Source organism: Chinchilla lanigera, unplaced genomic scaffold, assembly GCF_000276665.1.
Source record: "Chinchilla lanigera isolate Chin_1 unplaced genomic scaffold, ChiLan1.0 scaffold00031, whole genome shotgun sequence".
NCBI lineage: Eukaryota > Metazoa > Chordata > Mammalia > Rodentia > Chinchillidae > Chinchilla > Chinchilla lanigera.
In genome coordinates, this window is record NW_004955432.1 from 14,910,731 (window position 1) to 14,934,684 (window position 23,954).

General features: G+C 39.7%; 1 protein-coding gene across 5 annotated transcripts in view; it reads left to right on the plus strand.

Moving 5' to 3' along the window:
• The window catches only part of Umad1 (UBAP1-MVB12-associated (UMA) domain containing 1), a 209,919-nt gene that overhangs the window by 183,170 nt on the left and 2,795 nt on the right, over positions 1-23,954 (plus strand). Inside the window, exon 5 of one of the 5 annotated variants that reach the window (XR_001234674.1) lies at positions 20,341-20,527. The exons of the other annotated variants lie outside the window; for them this stretch is intronic. The gene's annotated coding sequence lies outside the window, so the exon portion shown is untranslated. The remainder of the gene's footprint in view (positions 1-20,340; positions 20,528-23,954) is intronic. 5 annotated transcript variants of the gene reach the window in all.

Genomic DNA, 23,954 nt, shown 5'->3' on the forward strand with positions numbered 1-23,954 from the left:
GTTACATATAGTATATATATTAGTAAAATTACACTATGAATTATATAGTATTTGTATATAATTATTACTGATAATAATACATTTCCCTTCACCTTTTGTTTTTGTTTTTTTATTTTGTTTTTTATTTTTTCCCGGTACCGGGAATCGAACTCACAACCTCGCTCTTGCCAGGCAGGCGCGGAGCCACTGAGCTAAATCCCCAGCCCCTCCCTTCACCATAATACTTCCTTTTCTATTTATTTATTTTTTATTAGTACATGTTTGCAGTACATGTTTCCATTTCTTGTGTGGACCTGGGACGTGTACATACACTTCTTAATCCCTTTTTCATCCTCTTTCTCCCCACCCCCATCTCTTAATCTCCTTTCCCTTTGAGAAAGATCAATCTTACTGCTTCCTATTATCTGTCTTTTATTTTGTGCTTTATGTATATTTTGGGTTTCTCATATAGGAGAAACCATGTGATATTTAAGCTTGTGTGTCTGCTTTATTTCACTTAACGTGATCTCAAAGGTGCATTTTCCCACAAGTAACTCAGGATTATCTTTCTTCATGGCAGAGTAGTATTTCATTGTGTGTGAATACCGCGTGTGCTTTATCCACTCATCTGTTGATGAACATGTAGGCTGCTTCCAAGATTTGGCTGCTATGAAATGTGCTGCTGTAAACATAGGTATGCTGTAATATCATATGTTATTCATATGTATTAAATATGTTCATATCATATGTAATATCATATGTATTACTGTAATATGATTTCTTTAACTCTTTCAAGAAGATACCTAGAAGGGGAATAGCTGCGTCAATGGAGTTTCTAATTTTTATTTGTTGAGGATTCTCCATACTGATTTCCGTAGTCGTTGTAGTAGTTTTCATCACCACCAACAGCGTAGAAGAGCCCCTCCCCCACCTCTCCAGCATTTATTATTTGATTTCTTGGTGATGGCTATTGTTTCTGGGGAGTGTTGTTTTAATTTGCATTTCTCTAATGGCCAGAGATGTTGACCATTTCTTCATGCACTTGTTTGCCCTCTGTACTTCTCTGAAGAGTCCACTCATTTCGCTTGCCCATTTTTTGACTGGGTCTTTTATTTTTGGGGGAGTCTGATTTTTTTGAGTTCTTTATGTATTCTAGATATTTGTCCTCTGTGTGAGGAATATCTGGCAAACATGTTTTGTCATTCTGTATGTTGTCTTTTCATTCTGTTGGTTGTTTTCTTTAGCTGTGCAGAAACTTTCTAATTTGATAGGATCCTTTACTGGTTCTTGGTCCTATTTCCTGTGCAACCAGGGTTCTGCTCAGAAAGTCCTTGCCTATGACTTCAAGAGTTTTACCTATTTTATTTGATAATATTATATTTTGTATATTGAATAATATATGCTTCCTTATAAGGACTGGTTTTTTTTTGTTCATGTTGTTTTTGGTACTGGGAATCGAACACACGACCTCACGCTTGCCAGGTAGGCACTGCACCACTGAGCTATCCCCCAGCCCAGGACTGACTTTTTGAATGGCTGAATATAGTCAGTCCTCTCATTACGAAGTCATTTCTTTCCTCTGCGTGCTGCCTTCTCAGTTTTGCACCTGAAAATGATAAGGTCATTATACCCATTTGACCAAGTCTTAAGATATTTTTAGTTAAAAATCACCTTCTGATGTGTTTAGCCAATACTGAATATGCCATTGAGGAGTTGTAAACCTTATTACTAAAGTTATTGCTTAGGGCTGAGGATATAGGTCAGTGACATAAGTGCCTGCCTGGCAAGTGCAAGGTCATGAGTTCGATCCCCAGTACCACAAAAAAAAAATGAAGTTATTGCCTAACCTAAAAGTTAAAGTTTAACTTGAGTATTACAATTGTTTGTTCATTACTAAAGTAAACCTATTATTAAAGTTATTAAAAGTTGCAGAAGGGGCTGGGGATTTAGCTCAGCAGCAAAGCGCCTGCCTGGCAAGCGCAAGGTCGTGAGTTCGGTTCCCAGTACCGGAGAAAAAAAAAAAAGTTGCAGAGAAGCCTCCCAGTTTTTTTAAATCAATGATATGTTCATCCGGCATAGCATTTTTTAAAAGATAATTTTTGACATTTGTTAATGTTATTATTTATTGACTAAATTGAAGTCTCTTTCAATTTGATGGTCTCTGTGTAATTTTTTTCACAATAAGTGATTTTAACAGAATTTATTAAACTACTAAATTTATAAATTTATACATCATGGGCAATCTGTGTTCCAGTTTGCTATCTCAAAAAAAACTGACATATGATTAATTTTTTCAAAAAAAAATACATTTTAGCGATATATTGCAGTGAAGTTGGCAGTTGGGTCGAAGTTACACAAATGTGTGGTTTCGTGCAGGAAGTCTCCAGTTCCTACATCAGTTGTCTAAACCTTTCACAGTTTGGTTAAAATTATGAACAGGACCAAATATAGTATTTTTGCAAGGAATGTAGACTCAAATGGCACCACTGATCTCTCAAAAATTACAGTAGAAGATACACCAAATAAAGCTTACTGTTACATAAGTGCTTGTTGGTTATTTCAGTAGCTATTTTTCTGAGTATTGTTGAAGGAAAAGAGAAAGGTTTAGGAAATCTTACCTAGAATTCTGTCTTGGTCCATACCATCTGGGTTTGGAAATTCCATTTCTTAAAATGGAAATCCCATTATAAGAACCATAATTGGCTCTTTTATTATGCATGTATCAGACTTACAGGAAATACTGATGAGAAAGGAAAGTCTGCTTTTAGAAATATTTAGAACAAGTATCAATATTTCTGAAGGAACAATTTTTAAACCATAGATACCATGGCAGTTCTATCATATTTTACTGCCAGCAGCATATAAACTACATTCTCAATTTGCAAACTTTGAAAAACTACAAGCCAGATTCTTACAGTGATGGTAGTCTCCCACTACTTATGTTATGGTCTACTTTTATGTTGCACTCTTAGAATGAAATAGTTCTTACGTTGAGACATGAGATAATGCTGAGTGTAGTGGCCTGGACTGACATTGTCAAGGTTTAGTATAAAGGAGAAGAAGATAATAACTAATATTTACTGAGCACTTACTATATTCTGGAAACTGTAGTAAGGAGCTTTACCACCATTATCTCACTTATTTCTCAACGCATGTTACAAAATAGATTTACTTGTTCCCATTTTACAGATGAGGAAATTGGGGCACTAGAGGATTATGAAACTGAGGTGCAGAAACATAAGATAGCTTTCCTAAGGTCACAGAATAGGGGGGAATTATACCTGTGTGTTTATAGTCTCTTTTCCACAGTTCAGTGTAGTTCACTATGAAGTATTTGTGAGGATGTACACGTAGGAGTTCACCCAGAGAAGGCTAAGGAGTGTGTCTTACTCTAAGAGGAAGACCAGGATCCAGTTACTCTGATCCCAGTGTTTTTGGAAGCATGGAGGTGGACACCGTTGTGATCCTCCTGTGACGGCATTCCTTCAGTATTTATTGAGTACCACATGTTGTACAGGACACCCATGCAGTGGACCAGACAGGAGCCCCACCTCATGGGTCATACCGTTTAGCAGACAAGAGAGACCAAAACTAAGCTGAAGTAAAAATAGGCAAACAGATAAAATGGCACCAAACCACGGTAAGCACAGCCAAGGAAATAACACGGGGACTGAGACAGGGAGTAGTGGATGAACTTCGGGGCTGGGGGGTCTACTTTAATATGGAGTGGAGAGAGCAGGCCTGTGACATGGTATTTAAGCAGAGACCTAGAGCAAAGGAGAGATGCTCAGAGTGAAGCAAGTTGTTTTAGAAGCAGGGCGCAAAGGCAAATTAAATCGCGGAGCCTTTTCACGTTCAGACTGGCAGAGACGGCAAAGCCTGAAGACACATTTCAGTGGTGTAGGAAAAGAGAAACTCCTTCTCATTACAGATCTGAATAGCTACTCCAGAGAGCAGCTTGGTAGGATCTAGCAAATGTGAAGATTTAGCTTTATACATAAACCTTAGAACCATTTTCTTTCTTTTTTAGAGCAATTATTCTGAAAAGAAGTCTTTAAAACATACCCATTTTGAGATGTTACAAAATGTTTCCATCATAACTTTAATAATTGCAATGGATGAAACTCCACATATTGTAAATAGTAACTTTTAACATGAAGTTCTTACATCATGTTTTTAAATATACCCAAGAAGTTGAGATCCGGCAGCAATCTGATTCATGGCATCGTCCATTTAAAAATGCATAAACAAGCTTTCTATCAATCAGGAATTTTATATCTTTCCTTTTTCCACTTGAACTCAGGTTTCTGTCTACTTGCTCCCAAAGAATTGTAGCCTCTATCTTGAAGGTCTTTTATTGATCATGGTCTTAGTCTGTTTTTTGCTATCACAGAATACTACAGACTGAGTAATTTGTAAAGGACACATTTATATCTTACAGTTCTAGATACTGGGAAGCCCAGGATCGAGGGCATGGCATCTGCCACGTCCTTCTGGATGTATTAGTGTGTGGCAGAAAGCAGGATTCTGAGAGAGTGCAGGAGAGCGCCGTAGATATTTTCCCAAGATAATAGCACTAACTGGTTCTGCCCTCATACCCTAACTACCTCTTCACGGTGTCATTGTTTGTTTGGGTTTTTCTTGTCTTTTTGAGAGAGGGTCTCGCTATGCAATTCAGGCCGGCCTTGAGCTCACTTTGTAGCCCAAGCTGGTCTTGAACTCACAACGATCCTCCTGCCTCAGCCTCCCAAGTGCTGGGATTACAGGCATGCACCACCACACCCGGCGTGGTGCCATCTTTTGAACAATACTGTAATGGAAATTATATTTCTTGGACATCTTTGAAGGACATATGTAAACCACAACACTTATCTATATTTTTGGCAACAGAAAAATTGATGTAAATCGATGTTTTTAAAAATATCTTTTCCATGACCATCAGATTGTTTAGAAAATTTCTTGTAAATTGTTACTTTAATTATTAGCAGTATATAATCAATCCAAACAATGTAAGTATGTTCCAAATTCTGATAATTATTAAACATGAAAAGTAATTTTTTAGAAGAATATCATTAATGTAATGGAAGAACTTGGCTTTTGTCTTTGGTTCACTCATATATTAAAGATGATTAACGAAATGCAGTTACCAGTAAAATGAAGAGAAGAATTGGGTCACTGATAACTACAGGATAGGAGGGGAGCTTTCAAAGTCTATTAGTGATTTATGAGTCTGTTGTATATGGTAGTATCCACAGTGTTCTTTGAATTTCATAAATATATATGTTAAAGTTAAAAATGAAATTAAAAATCATTCAAAATATTCAAAAATATTTTGGCAAAAGAATGAAAATGTTTCTTTTGTTAGTCTAATTGTTGGAGGGAATATAAGACGCTAACTTAGGATCACTTTGTAGTGCTTCTACCCATAGGTGTAATTTTGACCTATCATCAATAAAAGTAAAATTTGCCCAACTAATCACCTTTCTGTCTCCATAGATGTAAAAAATCAACACCTTTTGTATAAATGAAATCATGCAATGTTTTTTTTTGTGTGACTGGCTTATTTCACTTGGGCATAATGTTTTCAAGGGTCTTTCATACTGAAGCAGTACTTTATTTCTTTTTATTCTTGTGTTGCTGTATAATATTCCATCATATGGATAAAATATTTTTTATGCATTCAACAGTTGATGAATATTTGTGTTGTTTCCACTTTTTGGCTATTGTAAGTAATGCTGCTATGAACATTTGTGTACAAGTATTTGAATACCTATCTTCGATTCTTTTTTTTTTTTCCTATCTTCGATTCTTTTGAGTACATAACAAGGAATGGGATTGCTGGGTCTTATATAACTCTGTTCAACCATTCAAGAGATTGTCAGATTGTTTTCCAAAGTACCCATGCTATTTACATTTTCTCCAGCAGTACGAGTCTTCCAGTGTTTCCACATCTTGGGCAGTAGCTGTTACCTGATTTGTTTGGCTACAGCTACTTGGCAAGAAGTGGTATCTCATCGTGGTTTGATTTGCCTTTTCCTGATAACTAGGGACCTCAAGCACCTTCTCATGTGCGTAATGATCTTTTGTATAGCCACTTGAGAAGAAACGCCTACACAGATTTTTTTACCTGTTTTTTAAATAGAATGTCTTTTTATTATTGAATTACAAGTTTTTAAAATACAAATCTATGATTTGCAAATATTTTCTCCCATTCTGTAGGATGCCTTTTTTTTTTTTTTTTTTGATAGTGTCCTTTGACCCACAAAAGCTTATAATTTTGAGGGGATCTGTTATAGCTTATATCTAGATGTCTGCCCAAAGCCTCCTGCAATCATAGGTGGGGAGTATTGAAGGTAGCTGGATTAGGGTGTGTGAATACGGATTAAGAGTGTGCTACTGGGGTTAAAGGTGTGGATAATGGAAGTCCCATCTGGGCATGGGAGGCACGAATCAATAGGCCTGTAGCCTGGATCAAATATAAGAGGAAAAGAAGGAAGGCAGGCTCACTGCTAGTACTGCTGCTTGCTGCTTGTTGCCTTCTGCTGCCATGCCATGAATGATTTCTCCTCTACAATGTCCCTCTGCCATGCTGCTCTCCCTTGGAGCCAGCCAGCTATGGATTGAAGCCTCTAAAACTGTGAGCCGAAAGAAACCTTAATTTGTGGGTGTCAGGTATTTTGTCTCAGTAACAACAAAAGCAACAAAGACTGACTGTGGTACCAGAAAAGTGGGATTGTTGCTATGACTGTACCTGACCATGTAGTTCAGGAACTGGCTTGACAGAGGAGTTTAGCAAGGTTTGAAGATGCTGGCTGAAGAAGCAACCCTGAAATGCTGTAAGCTGAACTTTGTGAGAGATTCTGGTCAGACCTCAGAAGATCAGAATACTGATAGAAATGCAGCTTAGGAGCCTCGGGAGGTTTTAGTTAGGAACAAGGAACCAGGACTGCATTAACTGTTGGACTCCAGACCATGTGTGTTATGCTTTGGCAGAAAATCTGTCTGCATTTTGCTCATGTCCAGAGAATTTGCCTGAGACTAAGATTAAGGGAAGCAGACTAACTGCTCTTGTGGAAGAAATTTCAAGGCAGTCCTATGTTGAAGTAGTGACATGGCTACTGTTGGGGGAGCTTCAGTCAGCTGTACCTTGAAAATCAAGAGCAAAGGGCCCAGAAGAATGATTCAATAACTTTCGAGCTTGGCCAGAAAAAAATTACAATAAAATTGTGGCATGCAAAAAGAGCAGAGAAGAACTTGGCTGCTGTAAAGGAACAGGACAGTAGAAAAATGGCCTGAGGACATCACAAGAACCACTAGGACTCCACCCTTTGCTGCTACCTCAAAATTGCAATTGTGAAAGACTTTGCTTTGAGAAGAGAGCCTGAGCGCACCCTGTTCCAGAGTGGTGGTGGCCTAGAGAATCTGTTTCTCAGAACTGAGTTCATAGCATGCAGAAGTCCAGGCACTCAGTCCCAACAGACAAGAGAAAAGGAAGCCTGGCTATGGCGCCAGCTGAAGGCAGACATTGGCGTCATCCACATGGTGCCCATTCTAGGTATACGGAGAATGCAAGAGTTGTGGGGTCAGGGAAACCTCCCAGATTTCAGAAGAAGGCCTATGAGGCCAGGCAGTGTGCCCTGAGAGAGCAGTGTGTGAAGCTGTGAGTGCAGTAGAGACTCCAGAAGGATGGAGAAGCCAGGAATGTGGATTATCTGAGGAAAGCTGCACAGAGTGAGCAAAGTTATCACAAGAGAGAAGCCACAGGAGCTACAACCACCTGTAGTGCTGTAGGGGCAGAGCCACCCAAGGCCACTGGAGTTCACATCTTACCACAGATTACACCAGATGCTGGACATGGAACTGAAAGAGTAAATGTTTGCCCTGCTGAGTTTTGTACTTGCTTTGGTAGCATTCCTTTCTATCTCCCTATTTGTACCTTTAGGGATGGGACTATTTATCTTTGCCATTTTATTTTGGAAGTGTTCAACACTCTTTTCATTTACAGGGGCTCACAGCTTAGGCTTTGCCTTAAATAGATTTTGGATCTGGACTTTTTATCAGTGCTGAAACTGTTAGGACTCTGGCAACTTTCAGAGAGGGACTACGTTGCTTTTACATAAAGGGACATGTACAAGTCCTTTGGGGGTCAGGGGAATCCCAACCTGTTGGTGTCAGGTATTTTGTCTCAGCAAGAAGAAAAGTAACTAAGACAAGATCTGGTAATTTTTTCTTCTCCTTCATGCTTATGGTATCATACCTAAGAATAAATTATATACTTACACAAACCTAGATCGTATGACCTACTGTACAGCTCAGCTATGTGGTAGAGCCTATTGCTCCTGGGCTACAAACCTGCTCAGCATGTTAGTATGTGAATACTGTGGGCAGCTATAGCATAATGGTAAGTATTTGTGTATTGAAGTATACCTAGGCGTAAAAGAGGTACAGAGACACGACCGTGTAGAGATAAAAAACAATGCATAAAGCACTTACTACGAATGGAGCGGGCAGGTCAGGAAGTTGCTTGGAGTAAGTGATTGAGTGCTGAGTGAACGTGAAGGCCCAGGACCTGCTGCACATTGCTGCAGACTTTGTGAAAGCCACACTGTTTATAAAACACTTTTTCTTTCTTCAGGAAGAAATGAACCATCACTTATTGTAACATTTTAACTTACAAATGTACGTTTTTTAGCTCTTTTTTTTTTTTAATAATTTAGCTGAAAACATATTTTACAGCTGTACAAGAATATTGTCTTGATGTCCTTGTTCTATGAGCAGTTTTCTATTTTTAATTTTTAAATATTTTAACTTTTCAACTTTCTGCTAAAAACCAAGATGCAGACACACCTATTAGGCTAGGCCTACGTGGGGCAGGACAATCAGTGCTACTGCCTGCAGCGCCACCTCTTTCTCACTGAAGATCCTCAGAGGCAGGACCCTGCATGGAACTGTCTTCCATGTGAACATGGCTTTCTGCAGCTCTTTTATGATTAACTTTTAAAATATATACACATACACACATATACGTGCATTATATATGGAGAGAAGTGTACTCTAAAATACTGATTAAAATAAACACAGAAAATGGTAATATAGTTTATGAAATATTACATCCTTATGTAACTGTACTATATTTTTATTTGACTAGGTAACACAGGTTTATTTATACCAGCAGCATCACAAACATGTCAGTTACACATTGCCCCGCAGTGCTGCAGTATCTACAATGGAATCTTTTAGCTCCTTTAGCGGAATGTTCTCCATTGTGACCAAAATGTCATTGTTTGACTCATGACTCTACAACTGATTTTTTAATATTGATCTCACATCTTTCAACATTGATAAACTTAGTTTGAATAGCATTTGAGTACATATCTTAGAATTTTTTATATAGAAAATTATGTTATATGCTCATAGAGATAGTTTTATTTCTTCCTTTCTATTCTGGATGCCCTTTTTTTTTGCCTGATTACCCTGTTTCAAGCTTCTAGTACAATGTTGAATGGAAGTGACAAGAGGGCTATCCTTATCCGTTCCTGATCTCAGGGAGAAAGTATTTAATCCTTCACCATCAGTATGCTATTAGCTTAGGTTTGTGGGTGAACTTTCTCAGGTTCAAGCAGTTCCCCTCTATTTTCAATTAGTTAAGTGCTTTTATTATGAAAGGGTATTGGGTTTTTGGTTTTTTAAAATGTTCTTTGGTGTGCCTGTAACAACCAAGTGAGATGATCGTTTGGCTTTTTGTTTCGATTTTATTGATGTGATATATTACATTGATTTTCCCCAAAACTGATATAAACCCTGTTAGGAGACAGTACAAATCTCAGGCTACAAAACGACAACAACAATAAAACAACAAAAAATATTTTACATGTAATTTCTTTACAGGTCGTTTTGAAAAACATGTTAATTTTGGGGTTGTGAAGAGAAATCCAAATGAATAAGACTAGCTGGGTACATTTTTTATAAGTTGAAGATATTTTTTGTGTGCTTTTCTTTTACTGACTATCTACTCAGAATTTTAAGATTATTTTTACACTTAAGATTTGCTTTACTTTTTCCTAGTTTTATAATCCCAAATTGTTTTATATCTCTCTGTTCAAGTGGTCGCCATGAGATTTTTCTTCTGCCCTATATCACTTTAATCAATTTTGTTTAGGTTTTAGTTCAAAGCAATTAAATAAATAGGAAGTAAAACACACTCATGGGCCTTTAAAAAAAATCAGCTGTACTCTTTGAGCATGAAAGCACCAACTTTTATTTGTGCTACTCGGGGCATAAATAGTGATGATGTGCTTCCCCTTTTTTTTTCTGCATTTAAGGGTCCACCCAGAAATTTGCAACTACACTGAGTCCCGGAAATGTGCTCATTCTCTTGTCCGGCCGCTGACATAATCTCTTAGAATAGTTGGTTCAAGAAGCATGTTAAGGAGGCCAAGTCTTAGGTGTGAGCCTGTGAAAGGCAAGGCAGCTTTTCACTTCTCGAGAGCAGGTTGCAGCCAGGTCCCTGCCGTCTGGTGCCTCCTTGCCGCTGCCGCCTGAGTGCTGTGGGGCGGAGTGTGGGCAGAGTAACACCGTCAGTGCCTGCTGCCGGGCAAACAGCGCAGAGGGCTCGTCTCAGTAAGAGTTCTCCTTTTGTACTTTAAGTTCTTAAATTTAACTAGAAAATGGAAGATTCAGAGATTGCAACCGTGCTTTCAAGGATTAAAATAGTCTCAGCAGTTTGTAATTTCAGTGTTTCTAAGATCTGCGTAGAATTAGCATATCCAGCTGGATATGCAAGCGACCTATAATACGATACTCAGTGTTTTTTTCTTAACAAAAATTGGAAACGTGAGTCTCCTCCACATTATGGGTGCTTTTTTTCCGGTCTGTTCGTTTCATTACGAGAGAAGGAGAAATGTACTTTACAACCCCCTCTGAACGAGAAGGCCCGTTGTGGAATTTAGAAGTGAAGTTTTCTTAGACTTATGTAAGATTTGAGAAGCAGCAGAGAGTCGTGGTTAAACCGATGCTTCCAGAGTTAGCCTGTAACGTCTTCGCACTTGAGCATTACCGTCTGTTTAAGTGTAAATTAAAATAAGTACCTACCTCATGAGGGAGAGAATAAATGAACTAACAGGGTAAAGAGCTTAGCACAGCGCTGGCGAGAAAGTGCTCATTCCGTGTGCACTGGGGCCTGCGATGGTAGAGCTGTGACTGACTCCAGGCCGAGTTAATGAACCTAGAGTCAGTGACAGCTGAGAGAATGTGTCTATTAGTGTACGTCAGTGTTCTTACCCTGATTCGCCTCATTTCCAGCTTCATGGGTGGGCTGAACATTATCTAGTGTTTCCAGAAAATTCCCAGCATCAGCTCACCTCCAAAGAGGGCAGGAGATGGAAAACAGAACCCTGATTGTACTCCAAACGTAGCTTCTGTACACAGAAGAGCACTTCTGAAAATTATAAATGTCCCCCTTTAGGTCACTTTGGCAGTTGAAACCATAACAATTATTTCTAGAAGTCAGACGAAAATCAGCACTGGGTTCGGAAAGTGGCTGCCCAGAAACTTTGGTGCAGTACCCGGCCATAAAGCTCACGTTCAGGTTACCAAGAAACCAGCGCAGAAACCTTGGCTGTTAGAGTCTGTTCACTGTTCTTCTTCTCCTGCCTGCCTTCAGGCCTCGTTGTCCCGTGGTCCAGCCACCAGGCAAACCGGGCTGACCCCTTCCCTGCCCCGTCCCGTCTTCCCTTTCCACCAACAGGGGCATTAGGCCCACGCTTCCATTTTTGAGAACCACTAGATTCCACCTCCAGCAAATTGCTTTCTTAATGCACATGATTTTTCTTATCCCCCTCCCCTCTGTAGACTTTTTACTAACTTAAGGAAAATTTCCCTTTATCATCTGTTTGTGGAAACAGCTTTGTAGAACAAAGCTCCTAAGTCCTTTCAGACTCACTTAGCAAAATCTGGTCCCTCCAAACTAAAAGTGCTTTCCCAACACTCGCACTGAAGATGATTTTAATATATGCAGTGTCATTTATTGTTATTGTTATTCTGGGTTGTACTAAGTTTTCCACATCTACTGATTGCAGATATATAGAATTTCTATCATGAATTCATTAGCCCCAGAAAATATATCCTGAGATTTTCATGATTATAAAGGTGAGTTTTTTAAATTTTAAAGATAAGAGAATCAAAACATATCAACAAACACACAAACAATACAGTGTAAAAACAGTAAAAGCAATACAGAATTTCAGACAAGGTGATAGGAAATTGAGAAAGGTTGTTGCATTACATATTGTTATCTTCAAATTGGTCACTCAGATAAATAAATAACAGGCATGTAAGATTGACCAAACAATTAAACATTAACTGTTCCTTTCAATAAAGCAATAGAAATTAGTAGTACAATTATCTGAGCTATCTTGTGTATATATGTATACACAAGTTTCCTTAGACTTATGTAAGTCTTTTTTTTCCCCCCTTCTTTCTTTTCTGTTTTTTTCCCCCCTTCTTTTTTTTCTCTTTCCCTCATCCCAGTCGTTTTTTCCCCCTTCTTTCTTTTCTCTTTCCCTCATCCCAGTTGTTCTTTCATAGAGGTGATTTTTAAGCTATAATTTATGCGAAGGTTGGTACCTCCTTATATGTTTCTTACTGACACTTGTTATCTTCCGTGGTGCAGTCGAGGTCAGTGTGAAGTTAGGTGATCTTCCATCATAGCCATGGTGGCAAACCTATGGCACACATGTGGCAGCCGGCTGTTTGTTATTGCTGGAAGTCTAAAAGGTTCACCATCCTTGCATTGTAAGAATCCTCCTCCTAACCGTGGAGTGTGATTCTGAGTTATGATCTTCTCCAGATACAAAGCCCTCCTTCATTACTTCCTTTAGGTAATTAGCGCTGACAGTGGTACCTTGGTGCTTCAAGAGACACAAAGAGGACTAGATTGTTTTGCTGGAAAGGTTGCAAGTCAGCAGCAGTCGACACCAACAAGTCCTGACTTGCCCACAAGTACCCAACTGCAGGCACCAGGCTAAAACTTTCATGTCAGATTGAGTTCCAAATTCGACGAGTTTCAGAGTGCTGAATACCCACGGCTGTATATTGACTATTTTTGTAAGCGTTTTACCAGTATAGAAGATTTGGAGTCTCATTTCTACTTGGAATCATCGTTTACAGCTGGTCATCTGACCCAATTATCTCATGTTTCTGAGGAGTAAATTGAAACCCAGAAAGGTTAAATGATTTGATTAAGAGTCACAAGGTTAAGGGAGAAGCAGGGGTCATTGGTCTAGTGTTCTTACTAAGTAACTTAATGTACAGATAACCCTAGGTATTCTGATGCTTATCTTCTTTCTCCCTAAAAGTTGGAGAATCCTGAAAAAAGTTGGCCCTGAGAGCCCATGGTATACTAATCATTTTGCCTGATTTGAGAGCATTTTCCTGCCACACAAAGTATTTTCCACTGAGAGATTCCGGGCCACTTATACTTTGTTACTCGGTGGAAGCATTGTAATTTTTAAAGTTACTAAATTATGTGATCTGCACATTTTCCTCTCAAGGGTTAGAAACCATGGTGATCCATTAGTCTCTATTTCACTGGGTAAACTTTTGCCAAGGGCAGGTTAGGGCATCTGGTACCCTTATAATACACAAAAGAATTCTGGACAAAGTTCTAGGATGGGTGGAAGGTCTTAGGGGTAATGAACTATTCCAAGCAAGGTGGAAATAGTATCAGCTATACTCAGATTTTAATTTATAGAATATTAAATTGACATAATTTACTTTAATTAGGATTGTTATGCAAATCATGCATTATGAAATTATACAAATTTAATATACCTAAAGAAATTTATAATCCAAAATGCAATAGGCCAAGACAAATTTACAATTCAAATAAGCAGGAGCCATGTTTTATGTTTTTCTCACTTCGAGTTCCGGCTAACTATCCTCCACGTCCTTAAATGCTCAGTATTTCCTTATTCATTAAATCCTACAAATCCTGTTACACTTTTCCCAGCTTTTCTGTCTAGTTAATTATACTGTGGACCGAAAATACTGCCCTGCAATAACCAAAAGATAGCAGCAACCCAACAGAGGACTCTAGAAGCAAAATGTGGTCTATGCCTTCAATGAAATATTATTCAGCCTTAAAAAAGAATAAAATTCTGCAGCATGCTCCTATATGTTGCAGTCCTGAAAACAGCACACTAAGTGAAATAAACCAGTCACAGAAGGACAGATGTTGTATGACGCCCTTTATAGAAGTCACTGAGAATGGGCAAATTCATAGAAACAGAAACAGTGAAGGTTACCAGGGACTTAGGGAAAGGAAGCCTGGGAGTTGTTACTTAACAGATGCAGAGCTTCCCTTTGGTATGTTAAAAATTCTGCAGGTGGGAAATGGGTACGTTTTCACAACATAGTGAATGTGCTAGAGCCCCTGAGGTATGAACTTCAGAGCAGTTAAGATGGTGATTCTCGGGCTGGGGATATAGGTGAGCGGCACAATGCCTGTCTGGCAAGCGCAAGGTCCTGAGTTCGATTCCCAGTACCAACAAAAACTGCTGTCTAGGGGCGGGGCCTCCTTCCCGAGTTAGCGTGACGTGAAGTCACAGCACACTCTTGGGCCCTTGCGTGCTTCCCCTCATGCTGAGGAGGAGAAAACACAGCTGTATTTACTTTTCCAACTCCATCTGCTGTTTTGAAATAGAACCGTTTGCAGATGAGAGCCAAGGTCAAGGGACACAGCTTTCTGCTCACTTCCTCGGTGTTTCATGGAGTTCTGAGTTAGACGCAGCAGGTCCGCGTAGCTCGTATGTTCCCCGAGTGGAATTTCTTTAGCCTGCCCTCGTAATTCCTGTACTCGACTTAATCCGACGTGCTCCGCCCACCTTCATCTGTGTGCCAAAAATGACCAGTAGTATATTCACCGCTTATATTTCCGAGGGTGTGGATATCCCACGCATCAAGCCAAACTACAAAGATAACAAGGCTTCCTTCTCTAATACTTTCCTATTTCGTAAAGAATTACCTAACTGAGACCAGAGAGGTGTTTGTTCACAGAGTAAATAAGAGATGCTACTGATAATTTTCTTCTGAGTTCCGGTTGCAGACATGACAATTCTGAGTGCACAGTAAGAGTAACTTCCCTATAAATGAAGCGTACCAAGGAGATTAACATTTTCCCCTTAAGTAACAGCTATAGCATGAAATAATTACATTCATTGTTGTTCCTAATGTTTAAATATTTGTTGTTAAAAATATGTATTATACTTAGGGTATAAGATTTTTAAATTTTCATCCTGTCAAAATATGTGCCAAAGCAGGCATGGTGACACATACCTATAACCCCAGCACTCTGGGAGGCTGAGGCAGGAAAATTTCACATTGAAGTCCAGCCTAGGCATTTAGTGACTTAGCAAGATCGGATCTTCAAATCAAAAAAGAGAAAAGGAGTGGGTATGTAACAGTGTGAAGGCCCTGGGTTCAGTCCCTAGTACTACAAGAGGAAATAAAAAAGCAACAAAGCCCTGAAAAAACCAGCCTGTGCCTGTTATATAATATTATTAGATATAATTTTTTGTATTTCTGACTATATCTTATTTGTTTCTATCCAATCAAAATAATGTATGTGCTACCTATTTGATTATATAAAAATTAATATAAAATGTATATTTCCTTTTGAGTTTTAAAAATAGAAAGTATTTCTCATACTGTACTTGCAGATAATTAAAGTATTTTATTTAACACAATGAAAATTATTTGAGTGAAATTAGTATTCAGGATGCTGAGAGGTACAAGATCCTCTTTCATTGTTTTCTTTTGAAATTTTCTGGAAAAATCTGATCTTGTTGCATTGCATTCTGAAAAAATTAGTGCAAATAAATGGGGAGCTAAGTAGTATCCAGTGTGACTACTGAGAGCTATCATTCCTCAGATGCATGGCGTAGATAAGAAGATTGAAGAATTTGTGCACGAAAACCTAAGCTGTTTTGTAACCTTGGCTGTGATCAGGTGCTGTGCTTGTTAAACATGGCTGCAGCTTGTGGCCAGCTTGATAGATTTAACTGAGTAATAAGATGATTAGTCGAAATGTCACTTTGAACTCTGTTTCCGTAATGGCACAGTGTGTATTTTTGGACCTTCATCTCTACCCCAGACACTTATCCTTAGATAATTTGATTTCTTTAAATAAAAATGCTAAACTTGATTTCTTTAGATAAAAATGCAAAACACTGAGGTAGTCTGGGAAGTTATTTCCCATAATGATGACCTTTACTGGAAGGCTTCAATTTGTTCAGCTCTGTTACATTCATAAAGAAAACTGTCCATAATTTCTAGGTGAATATCAGTAAAATCTCTTTTGTGTGAAATTATACTTTAGTGCATGAAACTGACCAATACAGAAAATAAAAAGCATTAAAATGTGGGGCAAAAGAAGCTCCAGATTTAAAATATGTTGATTATATGATGGCCAGTGTAATAATAGTTTTTAAACATGTGGATGAGGAGTACTAGACAGAAATCTGTGTTAGAGATTGGAGCGTGTCTGTGTGTGTGTGTGTGTGTGTGTGTGTGTGTGTGTGTGTGTTTACATGAGTAAAGCTACATACCTACCTTTGGGGGAAGGGAGGAGTAGGACAGTAAGTACCATGGATAGCTCATCCAGAAAAGGTTCATCCAAAAGTGTGTTGACTTTACAAAAAGTAAAGGGACAGAAATGAAACCCTAGAGGACACCATCCTTTCAGAAATAGAAAAAAAAAAAAAAAGCACCTAGACAAGTAGAAGGCAAAATTAAGAAATAGCACAGAAGCCAAGAAATAAGAACTCAAGAGAGTGAGTCGCTAGCCGAAAGTACTACAAAGAGGTATATAAGACTAGCGCTTGAGACGTCGTCTGAATTTAACAAGAGGGTGATCATTAGGACCCTTTGTGAAAGCAGAACCAGTAGAGGGGTAAATGTAGAAGGCAGTTTGCAGGAAGTGAAGGCTGAATGGCCGACAGCAGGTGTCAGCTTTGTTAGTGCACCAACAAAAGGTATAAAGATCACGTGGGAGTTCAGGAGACCCTATGCTAATGGACAGTATAGAGTTGAGAATTGTTTAAATGATTAATTGCTTGTTGGAAGGATAAACAACCGAGGATATCTCGGAGTGGAATGGGATGGATCCTATAGCACCAGTGATGACTCAGCTTTGGGTGGGGGCTGGGAGGAGCAGAGAGAGGAGATCCTCACCTGCAGGTTCCTATTTTGTCAGGGTAGGCAGCTGGCCCAGGAGCCCACAGGGAGGAGGAAGGGAGTGACATCAGGCTAGCAGAGAGAAGAGGAAGGTGACTTAGGTTGCTGGAAGCATGAGGGAAGGCAGCCTACTGGGACAAGTAAGTCATCAGGATAGCTTAGAGTCTGAGATGGTGAATTTCTGTAAGCTAACTTTAACACTGGTTTCTTTCCCAGGGATGTAGCTCAGCAGCACAGCACCCACCTATCTGGCAAGTTTAGGTCGTGAGTTCGATTCCCGGTACCAAAAAACAAACAAAAACTTTGTTTTTTTAAAAAAGTCATGGGACAGCCTTTTGCACTTTCAAAACTAGTATTAAATCAGCACCCGACATTGAGCGTGCTGTTTCTTGTCGGTTATTCTGTGTACAATACTTCCCTTTCCTCTTTCCCCTGCACCTCCATTCTAACTGGCTACTACAGAGATTTTTCTGGCTTTACACAAGCCACTTTTCCAAGAATACAGGGAACACATTACAGAAGCAAGAGGCAGCCTGCTTACTTCCCTTTCTTCGCTTGGATACATTCAGTGGGAGTTCTGAAAAGCGGAAGTCAGTAGAACATTTTATTTTCTTTTTAAAGAAAGATGGGTGAACCAGGAAGCACAGGCAGGTGAAAGTAGTGAAGGAAAAAGATAGAAAAGGGAACAGACACTGAAAAAATAATGTCATAAGGCAGAATGTGCACCAAAATAATGTCAGAGACTAGAAAAAGATAGTAAACATCTTCTGTCTAACCTAACCTCTTTAATTTGCTACGCAGACAGCATCCTTGGATTAGAAGCCCTCCCTCTGGGTGCAGAATGACATCCAGGCCACATAGGAAACAGAGGTCCTCTGTGAATTCATTTTTCCCCACCTAATTTATCAGTGACAAAGCTTTCTGGGCTTTTGTTGTTGTTTTGGCCTAACCCCTCAATTTTAAAACCAAATCTTGGCTGGGAATTTAGCTCAGTGGGAGAACATGTGCTTAGCATGTGTAAGATTCTGGGTTCGATCTCCAGTAGTAAAAATAAAATAAACAATAAAAATCAAGGGGCCAGGGATATAGCTCAGTGGCACAAGTGCCTGCATAGCAAGCACAAGGCCCTGAGTTCGATTCCTGGTATGAAAAAAAAAAAATCAAGTCTGAGTACCTGCAGTACCTGCAGTACCTGCAGTATCTGAAAAACAAGGGTACCAGATTCAGTCACGTTCAAAAGCTTGATAGGTTTAACCTAGTAATAAGTTGGTTAATATAATGAACACGTATGTGCAGGTATTGTTGTTGGTACTGGGAATTTAGAGAAAAGTGGGGAACAGTCTCTCTTGTAATATAAATTCTCTAGTGAAAAAAAAAAAGACTGTTGCTTAGGACTTACGTGGGGGCAAGACCGCAGTCCTTTGGCTGTTAACAGCTAACCAGACATGGATTAGCACCAGCTTCTTAGGAAAAAATTTTTTAAAAATACTCTTAACTGTGCCACGCTTGAATCACCTTCTCCTAACCTTTGTCCCCGAGCTTCTGACTTAGATTTGCCCCTCCACCCACCCACCATCAAGAAGCTGATGTAATGCAAGGAGATACCCAATGAAGCCAGAATAGAAGGGATATTCATCTGGGGAGATAAAGTGACGGCGCTACTTATTCAGGCTATTGTACAAAGAAGCATGTCTTTTATTTATAGACATTAGAATTTAAAGACATAGAAAGCCAGAGGCTGATATCCCCTTTTCTTTGTGTTATTTGTTTCCTAGAAATATACTTGATACAACTATCTTCTTGGCATGTTTATAGCGGCGCTCATGTTCTTTAATAGGTTCTAGTGCTGTTTGGGTTAAGGGTGATTTCTAAATTTTAATGTATTTGGCTTTTACAGGATGCAGTTTTATCTCTTTCTGAGGCATGGGCTGGTGAAAAAAGCCGGAGGCTTTAAAGGATGCAAAATATAGGTGGCTTTTACATTAATAGAATATTCATAATTTAGTTGAATAAAACTAAGCAGAGGAGGTCTCCAGTTGTGAGTGAATTTGCAAAGTTGGCATCTCCTAATAGATTTCGTGGTAGGTAGTAGGCTTTTGTGCCAGGAAAAATAAAATTGTCTGTTCCTTAAACCTGGATATCCTTATTTTCAAACACCCCAGACAGATTCACAAGGTTGCCACTAAGGATTCTGTGTTACTCTGGGGAAGTGGCTTTATTTTTCTGACTCTTTACTGAGAAGTGTTGTATGCTTTATATTCATGGAGTGCGTTTTTTCCTAAACTCTTAGAGGATTTCACAAACTGAACCTCATGAATCTTTACAGACTTTCTAAAAGACAAAGAGGAATAGTGCCTGTAAATCTCTTTGGATTATTTGAAAGAAAGAATACAGGGAACTCAGAACAAATTTGGCCAGAAATATACTAGATACAACTCTCTTCTTTGCATGTAAATTGAATGTATGAGATTGGTGTTTTATACAAATGAACAAATTCATTTTTTACTAGAATAACTAATGGATGCAAAATCATGTTTACACAAACACGTGAAAACAGCTACTTGCAAATTTTATTTGTCATGGTGATATAAAGCAACTTATTTTGTCCTTAGCATTAAAAAGTTTCTGACGTGGTGTACTCATTCTGAAACCATGCAAGGGTGGGTGCGAAGTTAAAAAAGAAGTATTAAAGCTAGGTTATATGAAGGAACTTGTACTCAAAGCCATTATCATAGCAGCAGTTCTGTGAACAGGACTAATGACAAAAATAATGATCCTACTTTATGCACATAATATTTGAAGTAATTTTCTAGAATTTGGCTATTAACCAAAAGGTTAATTGATTCTTTTCTTCTTGCTCCATTGTAGTTAACATACTAATTCTTCCTGTTAAAGACCCATTTTATTATGCAAATGAAAAAAAAAAATCACAAGACATTGTGTCTAAGAGAGAGGGCTGCTTTTTGCCCGGGAACTTGTGCACCTGTTCCAACCCTCAGCCCGCACCTCTGCTTCCACTGGCTGCCAAGCCAGAGACCCGGTGAGCAGGTTTAGGGCTGTGGGGCCTTGAATTTTGACTCACATTTTCTTTGTGACTTACTCTTTGCCTTATAATTTTTCCCCTTCCAGCTCTCAGCATGCCAACGGCAGCTGCATCATGACACTCGCCCTGCTGCCAAGAGGGCAGGCGGCCTCCGTGGAGACTGGAACATAGCCCTCCAGCCAACTGTTAAGACAGAGCTGCTGGGGTGATGCAGACAGCACAGCTGAAATTCAGTTCCTGCTAGGAGGCGTTTGCTAGGACACTTTGTCCGTGGTATTTTTAAACTAAATCTATATTTTAAAACTTTTATTTATTAAAATCTTTCAAACTTTTGCAGAGGTAGAATACGGTAGAGAATCCCCACATACCTTCCTCTTTGCATCAGCAGTTAATGACTCCATTATATCTTGTTTCATCACCCATAGTGTTTTTCCCATGACTTATCCAGACTGCTGGTAGATTCATTTCCAGAGATCGATTTATCTTAAATTACAGTTGTTTTTTAATCCCTTTTCAGTCTGTAAGATATTTTTTCAGATCTCTATTCTGTTTTTTGTTTTTTCTTTTTAATCTTTTTGAGAGGGTTTCAAGTACACAGTTCAGGCTGGCCATAAACTGACTTTGTAGCCCAGGCTGGCCCCGAACTCACCATGATCCTCCCGCCGCAGCCTCCCAAAGATCTTTATTCTTAAAGGTAAAGGGTACTAAAGTCTTTTTTCCTTGTAAATTAAAGCAAGGCATGCTACTTTAGTAACTATCCTATTTTCTAACACAGCGCCATACATTTTCAGGGCTTTGTTTATTGGCCAGTCTATCCAAAGCATGTCTGAAATGTGCAAGCTCTAAGAGCACTGAAGATGATTGTATTTAACTCTTAGTTTCATCTCTGGCTAGCTGCCTAACCGGGACAACTTCCTTAACCTTCGTATGCCCCAGGATCCTCTTGTCTTTAACATAGGGCACACCCCAAAGGGTACTGTTTAAGACTTAAGTGAATACATTCAAGAAGCTTAGCTGCAGCCTACCACGTCCTAAGTATTCACTGCATGCCAGTTGTTCTCTTCATCGTCTTTTGTCCCTCACCACTCACTGTATGGACTAGAAGGTTGAGTGAAGCAGCTATCTTTAGGTCAGATGGCAGATGTACCCAGAGAACTGGAACAAGAAGCCACATCTTTCATCCCTGTTCACACTGGACGTGGTTCGATACAGTCTTGTCCTCAAAGAGAAATGCTCTGACAGGCATGAGTGACTTGTAAAAGAAAGGAAAGCGGATTAATAAAAGCATGAATAAAGGAGTAAATATTACTGCTAGGGAGCCTTAGAAGTTGTGTATTTAGAATGCAAAGTGTTACAGGTCTGTACCTCCTGTTTTTGTGGAGAAGATGATATTTCAAGAAGGCTTTTGTTTAAAGAAGGGATAATTTGGCTAATGAAACTGGATAGCATTCTGTGCATAAGGAGAAAAGAAAGTGCAAGGTTGGAACAAGACTAAGGGATCTGGGGAAGATTAGCTCCTAAGTTTAAGAGAGAAAGCAAACAATAAAAAGAAAGGGAAAAGGAAGATTATTTGAACCACCCGTGAGTGTCTGCACAAAAGGGGTGAATGGATTCTAGACTTTCTCCAAAGCCCGGAGGGCGTCTGACATTCCTAGTTTTTATTAATGCACTTACTTCACACATAGTAAGCACTATTCTGTGCAAACATTACCTCATTTACTCCTGGTAGCAATTGATCTCATTATACAGCTGAAGAAACTGAGGTACACAGAGGTTAATCCAAGGCAGGCCATTTGCTTGTTAGTAAGCAGGAGACCCGGGATTTGTGCCCCAACAGTCTACTTCTGGAGCTGTTGCTCCTAACCACTTGGCCATGCTGCTCGTGGGTAACCACGGTCGAAGGACATTTGTCCTTGAGGATTTTATGTGTTGCTTCTTTTCAGTTTTTCTACCCCACCAGGACCTAGCACAACCCTTTCAATAGTCTGGAATAGTTATCATTCCTCACTGACACCTGAGCTCTTGGCTGACCCTAGGATCCTTAACATTGGCAGTCCCAGTTCAGTTTCAGGAGACAGGATCTGCCCACTGCAGACACAGATCTTTAGAATAAGCTTGGTCACTGCAAGATGTGATCATATTTCTTACAGTTTCAGCCCTAAGAGAAGTACTCGGGTGTTATTTTCACAAGGAACTGTAAGGCCACTCCTGACTGATGCACTCCATGCCTTTATTCATGTGAAGTCCTTCACTAGACAAATCTTTCTTGAGGGCCGCAGTCTAGGTATTGTGGGTGTTTTGTGAAGAGGATAGTTCCTTCTTTATAGATTCCCCATGAATTCTCTCTTAGGAGCATCTTCTCATTAACTTATAATCTGTTATTTCTTTCAGCTTGAAAACCAAAAAAAAAATTTTGACCCTCCTTCCCTTCTCAGCTATTGACACTATTTCTTTTCCCACTTCCAGCATCTACAAAAAGTTATTCTGGTGTTTGGTTCCACTTTCTGCACCAGACTTTTTCATCCAGCTCCAGACTCAACTCCCACCCCCTTGCCTACCAATGTCCCTACCTGCTGCCTGTCAAACACCTCACTCTTCCAAAACTGAGCTCTTGATTATCCCGCCCGGAATTCCTCCCAGGCGCTGTTCCACTGCTATAAATAGGGACCCCGTGAGCCTCATTGCTCAGGGTTCATCCCTGAGTGTGCCCTGGTCTCACATCTCACTGTGCAACCCGCCAGGAAATCTGGCTGGTTTTGCTCTCAGAACCTGTTCACAGTTTGGCCGTTTCATCTCACGTTTGCTGTCACAACCCGAATAAACTGCGCAGTCACCACTGTTCCCAGCTGTCTTCTTGCTTTCTGTATGGGCCATCCACGTTTCACGTTCTCCAGCCCACCCAGCAACCAGAGTGATTGTTTCAGAACTTCACAGTATCGCCTCTGCAACCGTGTGACCTTCACGATTTTTCCGTCCAGCACACAACAATGTAGATGAATCTCATATACATAACACTGGCTGTAAAAACTCAAACCAGAAGTGCTCACACTGTGTGACTGTACTCATTTAAGATTCAAAAACAGGTCAAAGCCATCTGCGCTGTCACCTGACTACTCCTGTGTGTTCAGTTTATGAAAATCTAACAAGCTACACACTAGTGATACACCCTTTTCTGTACATATTTTATACTTCAAGGGAAAGCTGTCAGCATTTATAACTATTAGAATATAAGCTCCAGGCAGACACAAATCTTATCTGCTTTCATTCACTTAAGAAATATTTTCTGAGCACTAGGCACTGATGTAGGCTTTGAAAATACAGCAGTGAACAGGGAAGATACAACACCTCAAAGGCAGTAAACAGAATAAACATAGCATACAACGAGACCCTGAGGGCTCTGGAGAGGCAGACAACAGATGGGAGAGAGGAAGTGCAGGATGGAGGAAGTGGGGAGGTATGAGGCATTTTTACAAAAAGGCGGCCAGGAAGGTCCTCTGAGAAAGTGGCGTCACTTGGAAGGGAGTGGAGGAAGGAGCCCTGTCCGTGTCTGGGCAGAGGTCTGAGAAACAAAGAGCTGGGAGCACAGTAACGCCCTGCGACCTTCCGTGGGAGAGGAGTGAAGGCAGGCTCGCAGGTACAAGTCAGACTCCGACCGGAGGCCAGGCCCTGAAGGACCTGACAGGATTTCTCTGCATGAGAT